Source organism: Mustela erminea, chromosome 14 (genome assembly GCF_009829155.1).
Source record: "Mustela erminea isolate mMusErm1 chromosome 14, mMusErm1.Pri, whole genome shotgun sequence".
Taxonomy (NCBI): Eukaryota; Metazoa; Chordata; class Mammalia; order Carnivora; family Mustelidae; genus Mustela; species Mustela erminea.
This window is the reverse complement of record NC_045627.1, coordinates 48517563-48533131: the sequence shown is the minus strand read 5'-3', so window position 1 is coordinate 48533131 and position 15569 is coordinate 48517563. Positions and strand designations below refer to the sequence as shown.

General features: G+C 42.4%; 1 long non-coding RNA gene across 3 annotated transcripts in view; it reads right to left on the bottom strand.

The window, feature by feature from the left end:
• Nucleotides 1–1619: 1619 nt before the first annotated feature.
• The window catches only part of LOC116573488, a 150524-nt gene continuing 136574 nt past the window's right edge, over nucleotides 1620–15569 (bottom strand). For all 3 annotated transcript variants that reach the window (XR_004278830.1, XR_004278829.1, XR_004278831.1), the window contains 2 exons: nucleotides 5971–6068; nucleotides 1620–5611 (listed from right to left, as the gene is read on the bottom strand). This is a non-coding gene — a long non-coding RNA (uncharacterized LOC116573488). The remainder of the gene's footprint in view (nucleotides 5612–5970; nucleotides 6069–15569) is intronic.

The window sequence follows — 15569 nt, the reverse complement described above, 5'->3', positions numbered from 1 at the left end:
GCCCCCTAAGTCGTTGTCTTTTAAAGTTAATTAAGTCTGAGATATAGATGCTAAATCCTGATTATACAGCCATTCCTTTTCCAGTCCAACTGATGTCCAAGTTCTCATCACTCTGGGCATTGCTTTTTCCCCCTTCACAAGCCTTATTTGCCTACCTTTTATACCTTCTACACTAAAGATGGCCCTTCTTTTTATACTCCTTTTCAAGACATAACCACTACTGCCCTTTTCCACTCAAGGTCAATGCCATTCCCTTGCTTTTCACTGTTTTCTAAAGGCTCTTGCATGCTTTGTACTGCATTTAAAGGTTTCTTTAAACTCTGAGCAAACAGGCTAGATTGGGTCTGAGTGAAAGTACAGTTAGTGCGGACCTTATAACCAGATTCTTGGGATCTCTGGCAATCCAAGGGTCCTATAATAAACCCCTAATATTTTTAGGTTTATAGCCCCCACAAAACAGTTACCCCAGTAACTGAGATTCTAAGAACATTTGCAGACTTCGATATTAATAGCAACACCGCTGTGACGTGGCACACATTTATAGTCATTGGACAAACTGTTACGGCTTCTCCTATTATCTAGCACTGGGCCAGGCTCTACACAGGGATGGTCCTGAGATTGCTATTTCAAAAGCACCTCCATAAACTCTAACGTGGCAGGTGGAGAGAATACCTGGTAGTTTCCAACTAGCCTCCTACAACAGTTGTCTTCAACACATGGTAAGTAAGTAAATCATCCCCACTTGAGGGCTCAAGTAGGGATCTCTGGAGAGACAACTCATGAGACCCATGCCATCCTATGCCTGCCTTGTTGCTCACAAAAATAAAATGTACAGGGCCACCTGGATGGCTCAGTCAGTTAAGGGTTTGACTCTTGATTTCAGCTCAGGTTGTGATCTCAGGATCATGAAACTGAGCCCTGCATTGGGCTCCATGACCGGTGGGGAGTCTGCCTGAGATTCCCTCTCTCTCCCTCTTCTTCTCCTCTTCACCCTCAACATTCATGCTCACTCTCTCTAGAAAGAAAGAAAGAAAGAAAGAAGAAAAGAAAGAAAGGAAGGAAGAAAGAAGAGGAAGCAAGGAAAGAAAGGAAAGGAAAAGAAAAGGAAAGGTATAGTAAAGGTCATAGAAGAGTCCTCCTGACTCGTTATGTAAAAGGTCCAACACAAGCTCTGAAGTGAGCCTCAAGGGACCCCCAACATTTTGTGGCTGGCTGCCCTGCCAGCAGAACCAGCCTGAAAGGATAAGCTTCCTTACCACCAGGAGGAATGCCAAGGACTGACATGCCTGAAGCCACGGAGGAAATCTCTCATACTCTTAACAGAAAGGAACAAAAGAAGGAAGGAGGAGAAGAAGGTAAGGACAACAGGAGAAAGATGAGCAGAGAGGGAAGGAAGAGACAAAAGGGAAAGGAGAAGAGGAGAAAAGAGAACTTCACTTGAGTCAAAATGAACCATTATTTTAATAATTTATATTTATATTTAATTCACACTTATATTTATAAATACATATTTATATTTAATTATATTTATATTAAATTATAATTTAATAATTATAAACCATTGTCAGAAGTTAATAATTTCTCTTCCTTATTTCCCTTTTCTCATCATCCCAGTGACCGTCTTACTTCTCTTTTTTAAATTGTTTTTGACCTCTTCTTTGCTTTCTTTTGGCCTTACATTATCATGGCATGAATCATTTCCCATTGAAAAGTCTTCAGACTCCACTTTCCAGTGAACCTGAATATATACTATGAATACAAAGTGAAGAGCTTGGAAGTTGTTCCACTCCTCGCAAGAAAAAAGCTGAACAAACTAAAAATCAGCAACTCTTCTTGAACTCATCAGAAAAATGCAGGGCATTGGACAAATTGCCTGCCCCAATTTAGGAGAGATGAACAAATACAAAGAAAGAAGGCTTACCAGGCAGGAGCCATAAACGGAGCCTGGGAGGCTTTGTGTAGACAAGCTTGAGAGAAAACCTGTTAGGGGCCCACCATTTGGGGAATGGGGTGGGGAGCAAACACCTTCATGAATTTTAATGCCAGGAACCCCCCAGCAGGTTATCAGGGTGAAAAATAAGAGAAATATCTCCTCATGCTTTAGGCAGGAGAAAGGAAATAATCATTTCAAAATGCCCCCAGAGCTTTTGGTTCTTATGAACAAAGGTCTGCCCTCAAGGGAAACTCTTGTAGCAGATCTCAACCAACATGAGATTCACCCAAGCCTAACCAACAAGGAGGAAGGGGAATACCCAAATTTGGCCACCTCTAGTCTTCCTGTGTCACCTAAGGGGAAAAAGGAAGGAACTGAAATGCACTTGTAAAGGTCATATAATACAGTGACACAGGACCATCAAATACTGAGAATTTCTCATAAAAAACTAGAAGGCTTCTTCTCCCTCTGCTCCCCCCAACACGCTTTATCACACACCAACAGGGCTCCTCTATAATAGTAGGAGATGACAGCTGAGAAGAACTGCAAGGCTCAGGTTCTGTTCCAGAAAGTCTGTAAGGAAACTCAAAAACAATTTGCAAACCCAAACAAGAACACTAAAGGAAATTTGAGCCTCTGACACCTAAAACTATAGCACATAGTAAGCAAACAGCCTAACTTCCAGCCAGATAAATATAAACATCATACTAATAACATATTTACCTCATTTCCTTTTACTCAATATAGCATGTTCAGCTTTCAAAAAAAAAAATTACAAGGCATTCTAAAAAGCCAAAAATACTTAGAGTTTAAAAAGAAAAAAAAAAAACAGTCTGAAGATGCAAACCAAGCATTAGAACGAGAATCATGTATGGTAGATATTTTGGGATTACCAGATTGGGAATTTAAAATGACTATGATTAATATGCTAGGAACTCTAATGGAAAAAATGGGTAACACTTAAGAACAGAAGGGTAATGTAAGCTGAGAGATAGAAACTTGTAAGGAAGAACTGAAAGGAGATGCTAGAAATCAAAAACACTGTAACAGAAATGAGTAGGGTCTCTGCTGGGCTCATCAGTAGAGTGGATGCAGCCAAGAAAAGCTCCGTGAGCCTGGATAAGTCAACAGAAAAGTCGCAGAATAAAAAAAAAAAAAAAAAAATGAGAAAAGAGAACAGAATATCCAATACTATGGGACAATTATAAAAGGTGTAACATGTGTAATGGGAACACCAGAAGCAAAGAAAGAAGAAATATTTGAAGATATCATGGCCAAGAATTTTCCATAACTAGTGACAGAAATCAAACCACAGATCTAAATGTTCAGAAAACACTCAACACAATAAATGCAAAAAAAAAAAAAAAATTACACCTGCATATTTCATATAAAAAAATGTAGAAAATCAAAGGCAAAGAGAAAATTTGGGAAGAACTAGGGAGGTGGGGGAAACGGGGGGGACACTAGCCTACAGAGCAACAGCCATAAGAATTACATAGAACTTCTCCTCATAAACCGTGCAAACAAGAGAGGAATGAAATGTTTACATGTTGAAAGAAAAACACCAAGCTAGAACTCTGTATCCTGAACTGAAATCATGTTTCAACAGTGAAGGAGAATTACTTGCTCAGACAAAAACCGAGGGAATCTGTCACCAGTAAACCTGTTCAATTTGAAATGAAATTCTTCAGAAGAAAGGAAAATGACAGAGGTGGGAAACATGGATCCACACAGAGACAGTAAAAGCATTAAAAAAGGAATAAATGAAGGTAAAGAAAGCTTTCTATTTTTCTTATTCTTAGTTGATCTAACAGATAGCAGTTTGCTCAAAATAATAAGAGCAAAGACACAGTGGGTGATTGTAACTTACAGATAAGTGAAATGAATTAGAAGGGACGTGAGGGAGGAATTTGAAAATCTCTAGCACCTGTGAAGGAGTGTAATATTACTTGGAAGTGGATGTAGATTAGTTGTAAATGTGTATCACAGACTCTAGGGCAAAGAGTAAAAAACAACAATAACCACAATAACAACAAACAACTTCACAAGCCCATTATTTACACAAGCACTTTCCAGGTAACAGCCTTCTCTCCCTCCCCAGGATTTCTCTCACAACCCTGGAATATGAGGATCTGGAGTAACGGAGAGCTGGGTACCTAGGACACAGGGGCCCACATCGATGACAGGATCCTGGACCGCAACGGCTCAGGTGCCGTTGGATGCCAAAGAGACCAACGTGGACCAACCCTATCCACCGCTTTCACAGCCTCTCAGACCAGATCCATCCAACCCTGGCTCATGGATATGTGTCTGCGGATCTAGCCAACTTTGCGCTTTCTGCACTCTTCTCCAGCACTTCCTGAATCTAACAGAAGCAATCAGAAGCCACCTTGTCTCATTGGGACAGCTGCGTACACCGCCCAGAATTCGAGCGCACACTGGTAGTCTCCGCTGCAGGCTCTCCAAGCGGCAGCTCTGACTTCTAGCCGAGAGGCAGCCTCTGGGCTTGCGCCCTCCATCCCTGCCCCCTTCACCCGCTCACAAAGGGAGCCTGACAATTCTTCTCTTCGGCATCATCACTTCTCTTGCTACTAAATTATTCACAAATGTGATGCTATTTCTCCCGCATTAAAAAAACATTAAATAACTTCCTTTACTCTGTGTCCCCTTCCAACTACCGCCCTATTTCTCTCCATACCCTTTACAATAAACTAGCAAAAGTAATTATACGGACTCGCCGTTTCTAATTTCTTTCCACCGATTCTCTTTTGGATCCACTGCAATCAGGCTCTCCACCCCCACCAGCTTTGTCAACGTCCCCAGCGACCTCCAGGTTGCCAAGAACAATAGTCAATTCACAGCCTTCCTCTGACTGGAACTTTTTTCGTCTACACCCCTCTGTGGGAGATCTCCTCCAGCACAGCGGATTTAGACTCCGCTCATACCTACAGCCCCAGCCTCCAATCTGGAGGACCTCCGGACTCGCATCTGCCATTGCCCCTGAGCCTCGCTGCATGGATGCCTCAGAGGCAGCTCAAACCTAGCAAGGACCAAACTGCCGTCCTGATCTTCCCGGAGCCCTTCCTAGTATCACCACAGGCAATTCATCCTGTGAGTTCAGACCCACGGCTTAGCCTCATCCTTAACTCCTCTGTTTCTCTCACTTTCTACACCCCATCTATCAGCAAATCTGGTTAGCACTCCTTGAAAATATACCCAGAATCCAACACGTCCTCCCACATTTATTTGTGAACACCCTAGTCCAAGTGACTATCATTTGGAAAATTTCTGAACAGATCTGCCTGCTCACAGTCTTGCTGGCCTACCAGCATGTTTTAGCCAGAAGGAGCTTATATTCAGAGAGGCTCCATGGTCACAGACTTTGTAACTGCTATTCCCTCTGTCTGGACCATTCCTATAGAATGCTTGCCCCCTCACATCCTGAAGTTCTTGCTGAAATACTCTTTCTTGGAAAAGCCTTCTCTGACCATCCTATTTAAAATGGATTCCCCACCCCAAGCCTTCGTTCCTCACCATTCCAGCTTTATTTTTCTCCGTAGGATTTACCTACACACTGTGTTTCTCTCCTTTGTTTACAGTCTGTCTTTCTCCACTGCATTGTAAGCTCCAAAAGCGTAGGGATAGCTCTCTGTTTGGATTACTGCTTTACTCCAACTCCTAGAATGATGTTTGGCAAACAGACAAGAACAAGAAGAAATTCATAATTAATGCTAAGTATTTGCTGAATTAATGCTTCAGTCCTTTTGTTACGTAATCCTACATGCCTAACTCTATTCTTCAAACATCTTCCATAAAATTCTCTTAAAGTTTTCTTGGAGATTTCTAAAAAAAAAAAAAAAAAAATTTAATTCAGATTACTCAAAGCTGACAATTCCTTGGAATCATTAGCAACCTCTAGTCTTTGTGGAAAACTAATCACAGACATCAGTTACAATCGTAAATGAAAATTGTTTCCCTCCAATAAGATGATGTGGTTGATGGGGCATTCCAGGAGGATGCTGGAGCAACCTACTTACCTCTGCAGTTCTAGAAGCATCTCCACATTTCATTGCCTTCAGGCATTCCTCCAAATTATTTAAATTGGTTTCCAGTCATCTTTGGTGCAACTCTGAGTCTTTTCCAAATATAGAAAATACACACATATATGAACCAAGGAAAAATTATGGAATTAAAATGGCTTAGTACTTCTTAGCAAATTCTATCAGAGTCTAGTAGCAAGTGTTTCTAGGACAGCCTGTGGCTTTGCATGCATAGTTTTATGTTCCATTCTTCCTTTACCCATAGCCTGCCAAAGAGTAAATAAAATTTCACAATAATTGCTCATAAAAAATTTTTCTCAAAAAAAAATTTTTTCTCACCCAATCACCCAAGTGAAGATTGTAATTATATAATTAAAATTTTATTAATATGGCCTAATTTCCATTCCCAAAGTGTCCTGAGACATTTTATCATATGGCATTGTACTTTTTTCTTTTCCTTTTTGTGAGCAAAGGAAACGTCACATTAAAACATCATTCATAGGGACACGAAACCAAGCTCCCATTTCCCAGGATGCACTCAGCAGCAACCTTTCGTGGAGCACCCCTCCCTGCTGTGCCTTATTCCCCTGGACATACCACGGATTATTTCTGCCAATGAAAAAGAAACCAGCCTCAGGGAGTAGGTCCTAACAGATGCCCCTCTCCTGAGCACAAGGACACTTCTAAAATGTATTCTCTTACATAAACCCATAATTTTCCTCAGAAAACTCGTAAAAGCCTATGAGCAACCAAGCCAACTTTTCTCCACATGGCCCGAAGTTCCTACCATCATCAAGTCTGACTTACCCCACCCCCACGCTGAAAATTTTGATACAGGTGGAAACCTTTCACCTCCCCCTTCCAGAAATGTTTTGGGGAGAAAATTACCCTGACTTTAAGTAAGACATAAAATTTTTCAATTAAATGTAAAATTTTTTTTATATAATTATATCAAGAGGATTCTGGTCATCCCAATTTGAGTTTCTGAGAGGTGTGATTTGGTCACCATATTTCCTTTAACAAAAAGAATTGGAAACATTTACCATTACACATCAGAAAAGGGAGAGTTACCCTGAGCTTTCATTGCCTTGTTTCTCCTGGATGCCAAACTAGCCACCTACACACTGTATCTGAAGACAGGGGTTTACCACCATGTACTCTGTAGAGCCAGTACATCAATTTAGAGAGACCAGCCTCTATGACCACTGAAACTCATACTCCATCATCAAGAAATTCCCTGAGGGCTTTGATCTTTGACTTTCTTGGTTTCTTTCCCTTTCTTAATGTAACAGAATCTCTTGCTTGTTCATTGTGCACACCAACTAGCCTGCGGAACCTCCCATGGGTGACTACATTCCCCCACCCCAGGCCTTGTAGCCCTGTGCCTGGAGGTAGGGTCAGGATCCTTCCTTCTCTTTGCTGAAGTTCCTCCTTTCCTCCATCAAAAACTCCAGCTCTACTGAATCCCAAATCATCAGACTTTACCCCCAGTGCCCTTCATCACTATGGCCATCTGCCTACTCAGGCTCACTTCTCATTGATTGAAGATTTTGGGCCCCAGACTTATCCTTTTCAACACTATTTACATAGTTATTCTTGGAATACACTGGTCCAAGCAACAGTCCATTCTCTCAGTTTCTGGACATCCTTCACTCCACTCATCTTTCCTTCCACGCTGCTGCTACCATTTCCAGACGATCTCACTTTCATGGATCCCCTTTCTGTCTAGCCTCTCTACCTCCACACTTCCCAGCTCACTAATTTCAGTATTGCCATTCTTGCCAACTCTCTGATCTTTCTGGGATCTGGTAGTCTAGATCCTTCCCTCTTTACATTGTTCATCATGGCCGTCATGTCTTCACTCTTTCCCTTGCCTCACTTTGTCCCCCATAATACAACAGATTTACCTTAATCTTTTGTAAACACCCTTAATCTCCTGGCACCTCTCTAACCCATCGTATTCATTAGGTGGAGGAAAAAAATATCTTTCTTTTACTATCTATATATCTTCTGCCTTCACATGCACACTGATGCAGCTAAACCAAGAGTTGGCAAACTATAATACTTGGACCAAAGGTGAACCAAACCCTGTTTTTGTAGTTTTATTGGAACATAGCCACATTCATTAATTTATGTATTGCCTATTTCTGCTTTCGTGCCACAATGGCAGGGTTGAATAGCGTGACAGAAACTGTATGGTTCAAAGAACCAAAAATGCTTTATTACCTGTCCCTTTTCGGAAGAAATTTGACAAATACTATGTCAAATCATTCTTTAAAACAATCCACAATAATGTTCACTGGTCTCACTTTTGGTTTGTCTTTAAAGCCCAAGTCAGTATCTAATTTTAACAATCATGACTGCTATATCCCCTAGTATATCTTACCTGTTCCCATTCTCACCTGATGACCTCACCTTAAAACAGAGACAGAAAACACGTGCAATCAAATAAAAGCAATTTCACCTTGCATCATTAAGTTCATCTCCATCTCCTACACCACTCTCTATCTCCCTCTTATTTTCAACTTTTCCAATCATACATTGATATTGCCCATCATAAAAAGAATAATATAATTTCACTTAACCATGCATCCCCTTCTAGCTTCTGCTCATTCATTTCTCTGCTTGCCTCATAGAAAAATTCCACACTCAATGTATCCACATCCTGCCTCTGATTTTCTCCCCACTACTTGGCAAAATGGCTTTTTATCAAGGCACCTAAGACATTCATACTGCTAAACCCAATGTTTTATGCTCAGTTCTTCTTGTACAAGGCATCTCAACAATGTTGCAAGCACCTGATTTTGAAGTCTTTCTTGAACCAGATCTTCTCCTGGTTCCTAGGGCTCTACCCCTGGATTCCTTCTACCCTCAGTAACAGCTCCATCCCAGTGTCTTTGCAACCTCCTCATCCACTGACAGATCTCTAAGTGTTAGTGAACCCCCAGGTTTTGCTCTTGGCCTTCTTGCTCTCTGTATCTCTCCTATTGGCCTAAGTGAGTTCATCAAGTCTCATTGGTGTGAGTGCCTTCTTCAGGTTATTAAGCCCCAAATTCCATCCTTCATTTCCACCTTAACCCAGATATCTCACCAGATACTTTTACTTAGTAAAGTCCACTAACTACCTTGATCTCAGACTGGCCACAAACATTAATTTCCACACCCACCCCGTATAGCTGCTCCTCCCAGTCCTTCCCTTTTGGAAAATGATAGGACCTTCCACTCGGTCCTTGGGCCAAAAAACAGATAGTTATCCTTGTTCCTTTCTTCCACAACTCACATCCAAACTTCATATAAACCCAACTGGTTCAATTTCTACAAGGTAGTAGGAATCACATCGCTATTGACCATCTCTGTGGCTACACCCTAGAAGAAGCCACCAGCACCTCCTATCTGGACTAAAGCAGCAGACTCCAGCTTCCACATGTGCTATTCTCCAGTCCAGGCCTCCCATATGGCCAGAATCATCATCCTAAACTGCAAACCACATTGCACCATCTCCTTGCTGAAAATTGTCCAGTAGTTTCTCGTTGACATTAGAGTAAAACCAAACTCTTCATCATAGCCAAAAGGCCCTGTGTTATTACATCCCTGCCTCTATCTCCAAAATCCTTCCCTTCCCCTTGCTCCCCTGCTCTGTCCACCAGCTAGTAGCCTTCCTTCCATCCTTCCAAGCTGCCCACTTCCTCCCATCAAGATCTTCTTGGAATGCTCTTCTGCTAGGTCTCCAAATAGATGTTTTCTTCTCAAATGTCACCCTTCAGGGAGACCCTCCTTGACAACCTGAGTTAAAATGGCCCTTTTCTCCAATTTCTATTATTTTTCTTCACATCACTTAAAATTCCTCAGAACATGATACACACACACACACACACACACACACACACCCCACACACATGTTTGCATTTGTTTACATGTTTATTTTCTCACCAAATTAGTCACCAGCTCTTAGAGGATAGAGATTTGATTATTCTTCTGCCACCTGCCTAACCTCTAAACCAGTACTGAAAATAGAGTAAACTCACCATAAATACATAGTGTCTGACTGACAAATGTAAGAAAACGTAAAGTTGGTTAATTTAACACCTAATCCTAAGGAAGTTACAATTTATAAGATTGTTTTATATTCAGGTAATGCCTGAACTTTCAAATTTTGTTGGCTCATGGATAGAAATATTGCAGCCTTGAAAAACCACTGATTCCTGCTCCCTTGGGTAGTGACGGCTCGGGAAGAAAATCACATATTTAAAGTGACATTGACCCTGCATACACACATATTTATCCCGACCAGGTGCAAGCCCTCACAGGTGCAGACACATTTAACACCCCTGAAAGCCGATTTTTCCCCTTGAGAGACAGGGACCTTTTAGGAGAGGTACCAGTTTCTTTAACAAATAGACCATATAATCACTGATTCGCTCAACATTTATCATTCCCCAGGCAGTGTGCTTCTCTAACCCAATATTCTTCTCCATATGATTCTTCTCCCACATTTAAAACACACACACACACAGACACACACACACACACACACACGAAGTTATGTTTACAGAAATACACAGTCAATGACTTTAAAAGGTTTAAACCTCACCCTATCCTCATGCTAGTGGAGCTTTGGCTTGCTAAATCCACACGGAGGAGGACTGATGAGACAAAAGGGGTAGAGCTGTTACCTGAGGCCTCCTTCTGCCCAGGACAAACCCCATCAGGCTAATAAACAGGGGTAAACCCTTAGAAAGCTCTCGCTAAAACACAGTGCTGCCAGGTAAGGCTTCAGGGCCTGAGCCTCTCTGCTCCAGTCACTAGGCAAGGCCAAAATCTACCACACTGGTGAACAGGCCCCAAAGACTTAGAGGTCACAGTGCCTCTTAGCCCCCAGATGCATTAGGTGCTCTGTGGTACCACTTACTTTCTGGAAGGCAACACACACACACACACACACTCACTCACTCACACGAAGTTCTACACAGATTCCGGGGGCCTTCATCTGTCATGTCTCCAGTCAGGAGCCTTTCAATGCGAAAAGCCTCAGATTGTACCAGGGTGAAGACAGAGACTCTAACTGTGCCCCAGCTGCACCTGGGCAGGAATACGCTGATCCTGGGCTACCTGTATCCTCGGAAGTTTCAATGCTTTTGGAACAAAACACACTACCTTTCCATGAGCATTCCCAGAACCAGCTAATCATCTCCTAGTAAGAACCTATCCCTTTGAGATAGTTCAGTCAATCAGACAGCCCACCAATGAAGTCTGGGCATGCATTTTATAATCTCATCTCTGTTTTGCATGCTCTCTGACAGCCTCGGTGGTCAACTCCATTTTCCCAAAATGGCCACAAGCATGCCTTCTATCTCACCCGCTCTCCTGACAGTGTGACGTGAACACCTCTCCCCTCATGAATTGAGGTCTATGTCTGCTCTCCTTGAACATGGACAGGTCTCTGTGATGGACTCCACAAACAGAACACAGAGAATGTGACTCTGCGTGAGGCTAGGCTCGTCGAAGGCGATGCCTCTGGGTTTGGTTCCCTGGGATCCCGGCCAGCATGCTGGGAAGGAACAGGCAGTCGGGGAGCCAGGAAGGGTTCTGCATAAAGAGGCCTGTGTGGGAAGGAACCCCGGCCCCCAGCCCACAGCCCAGCCGACCCACTCCAGCTGATGGTGATTCAGCAGCACCGGCTTCTCCCACTAAGCCCTACTCAGGCTGCAAGCTCTGGCGCTGCATCGATTCTTGTTTTGAGCCACAACATTGAGAGCTGATTTTTTACACAATGATAGTTCCCCAAAACAGCTGCTGTCACATCCTCTTCAGACACGTCCCCACTGTCACAAGGTCAAGATGGTGCCTTCTTTGTCTCCTTCTGTGAACCAGGTTTGGGCATGTTTGACCCATTCACCTTACTCCGAATCAAAACATTATTTGTCCTCTCAAGATACGAAACTTAGCTCTGCCCACCTACTCATTTTCATTCGACTCTCAGGGACCAGCCATTTTCTACTCACCTGTCCAAGGGGGTTGTCAGGTTTACACAAGAGCCTGAAATTCAGGCCACCCTCAGAGAAGATGAAAAGAAAAGGCATCACCAAAATTTGAGGGACTCCGTGAGTCATAAATGGGGGCAAACTGAAACCCAGAGCCAGTCATCCAATAGCGAATGCATCAGGGGCTGGCTGCATCATATAGAGTCAGAATGTGAGAACCTAGGCAGGGTTGAAAGCAAGAGTCAAGGGTCAAATAAGTTAGGACATGTTTGCAAAGATGGGGAGTCAGTGCAACATTCTACAGGTAATCAGGTCATGAGTAGTGACCCACAGTCACAGTTGCTACTTCTGGCAACAATTAATTAAGGTCAGTCTTCACAACTTCTTACATCCAGTAACTTTATAACCAAAAGGAATGAGGTTAATCGGTAATATGTTCTCAGTAAACTCATCTGTGTCCTGGTAATCAGTTTCTCTACAGATGCTCTCAGGCCATTATTTGCCGTGTGTGTGTGTGTGTGTGTGTGTGTGTGTGTGTGTGTGTGTGTGAGAAAGCAGATTCTATGTTCAGGGTCACCACTGGATAAAACTATGCATAAGACAATAAACACTGACCTACCATCTCCAAATCATGGGCCATGACCAGCTGTGTGACTTTAAACACATTACGGAGTTTTTCTGAGCATCTGCATCCTACTTCAGAAAATGGAGATGAAAATCACAGTATTCATTCTGGAAGGGTTTTTTTAAGATTAATAAGATAACATAATTAAAGCATCAGGCGCCTTTAGTTTGTGATTGGTAAATTCTGAATTCTTTCCTAGTTTCCCATTGTAAAATGTGGCAAGCCTGCCCAGGACTGCCAAACTAAGCCATTTGTCCTCATGCATTATTCAGAGCTTCACCCAGGCGTGTCCCAACTCCTAGGGTTGATCCAATTAGTCACTCACAGGCTGTAGCTTTAGGGGTCTTGACACCATCCTAAGAGCTCTCATCAGAAATTCTCTCCTTTCCTCTTTTTTCCTGATAGCTACAATCTCATTTTATCACCAAACAAAACCACATTCCCCTTCTTGGCTGTATCTAAAGCCACCAGTTCACCACAGAGCCTCTCAGAATATGTCTCTCTGCAAAGCAATCCCACCCCAGAATCAGGACCTGATTGAACTTGATGAGAGTGACATTCTTAATGAAAGTCAGACAGCAAGGCCTTCAGAGGGTCCGTCCCAGTGGAGGCACAGCAAAAAACAGATTGGGTTAATCTTCTATGTGGCTCCCAATTTTCCAAGCTTTAAAGTGTAACAGAGCTGAAAAGAGCCTATTTTCCCCATATTTTCACTTAGGCACCCTTCTTAAACCAGCTCCTTTCCACCAATGTCTCATCTTTAGGGACATATAGAGTGGGGAAGCCAGGGGGCACCCTGGGACAATCTTGATCTTCTCTTTCTTCTGACTCTGTCGGTATATTCTGCAAGTACTGGGCAGGTGGGGACCATCACACAGCAGCTCTCCCTTTCAGACAAAGTAGAAAAATATGTCCTAAAGAAAATGTCATAGAAAACAGGATAGAAAGGCACTTTGTCCCTGGCAGTGTCAGGACTCAAGCCTGTATCTTAATAAAGGATTCCTTTAACACCTGCCTCACATAGGAATGAAATTCAACAGTCAGCGCAGATGGACCTGGGCATTCAGGGGAACATCTCTACTAGGGAGAGCGGACCTGGAGAGACAGCAACAACTTGTGCTTTATAGAACAGTGGTGAGAGCCACCCACAGTGAAGCTGCACAGGGTCGTGAAAACAACTGCCCTTTGATGTAAGGTCCACCTGTATTAAAGTCCCAGCTCCTCTCGTGACTAGCTATGTGACCTTTAAAACTCCACATTGACATCCATGGTATAAGGACATAAACTGGATTCTGAATTTTGGAGAAGGAATTGCAACTCCACACCACCAGGGGAGGCAGAACAGAAAAACAGCCAGAACTTCAGGAAAAAACAAGGACCCATGGGATGGGAGCATCTGCAACAGGAAGATGGTTGGTCAAGAAGCCTGGGTTGTAATTTCAGTTATCTCCCCAGTGAAGGTTTGCTCTAAGAGAGAGACAAGGACACAGGAACTGTGTAAACTAATTGGATTTGAACTTCTGGAGCAAAACTCAAGATTACAAAATTGTGAGCTCTTAGGTGTGGTGGTGCTTAATTCCCAAGCCCACATCCAGAAACCAACTGGTCTCAGCAAGAGGGCTTTAAGCTGGAAAACAAGAGAAGTGGTTGTAGTGAACAGCGAATCTTGTCATGTACATACACATGTATACACACACACACACACACACACATACAAACACACACACACACGACACAGTACAAATCTGTTCTCTTACAACCCAACTGCAGTACCCTTATCAGAGCATAGATAAAACTCAGCACTTCAGCCATCTTTGAGACTATTTTTCCAGTGTCTACAACCCTTAAATTCTAACCATAAAACCCCAGTGCTTAAAGGCATTTTTACCATTCTTCTATGTCAGTGTCTAGAAAAACTGGTTTGAAGGATAAACTTTATGACAACCATTTGGATTGCCACTGAATGACTGGAATCTTGCAGGTACCCATCTCCAACCTGGAGAAGGAAGGAAAGGATCACCCATGTAGCCTCGATTCTGAGCCAATGTCAAGTACTTCTTTGTTAATCTTTGAATTGTTTTAGTTATAGGTACTTAAGACTGGTGTTTTCAGGGATTCCCTCAGGGAGAAATGCAGCCTGAAAATGCAAGATTGGAGAGTTAAGTACTTTAAATGATGACTAGTCTAGGACCAAGAATGAAATGCCTAAATAAGCCCATGGGAAAAATGCCTGTACTGGAGAGCAGTTAGGACTTTTCAATAACAGTAGTCATGATTCACTCAAATAAACTAATTGCTTTGATCATAAACAATACTGTTTTTGACATCCAACAAACAAAACACATAATGTATTAAGATAGACTAAAATAGCATGGGAACTATGCTTATGTGGCATCACCAAGTCCTAGCAGGAAGGAACTCAAGTTGGGAACAAACAGATGGAAGAGTTTGTCCTACTTAAAAGATACTGAATTGGAGGGAGAAGTGGCAGTTGGTGAAGGACGTGATCAGAGCTGTCACCTTAGACTTTCTTCTGACCACCAAGAAGAAATGGCTGATGAAGTGTAAATTACAGACACTTGAGAGAAAATTATCATATCATCTCATGGTAGCAAAGAAAGGAACAGTTGGGGAGATGAATGTAGGTACTAGATTTGGGAAGGCAGCTCTCAGAAATTTAAGAAAAAAAGTGGCCAAAATTATAAATGATGATGCTTTTTTAGGAAGGAAGGAATGCTCCAAAAAATGTGATTTCATTTTATATTTGTAAATGACCCTGGTGAGAAAGAAAATGTAGAGTGCTACATTCAAACATCATGCTAGGGTTCCCGTTAGGCAAGACAGAACAGTGTCATGGCTAAGAGCCTGGCCCTGGGGTTTGACCAATGACATTTGATCCCCAGTTCTACCCCTTTACAACAGAGATCTTGGAACTATTAACTAACATTTCTACATTACGATTGTCTCATCCATTAAAAAAGGATATGTAA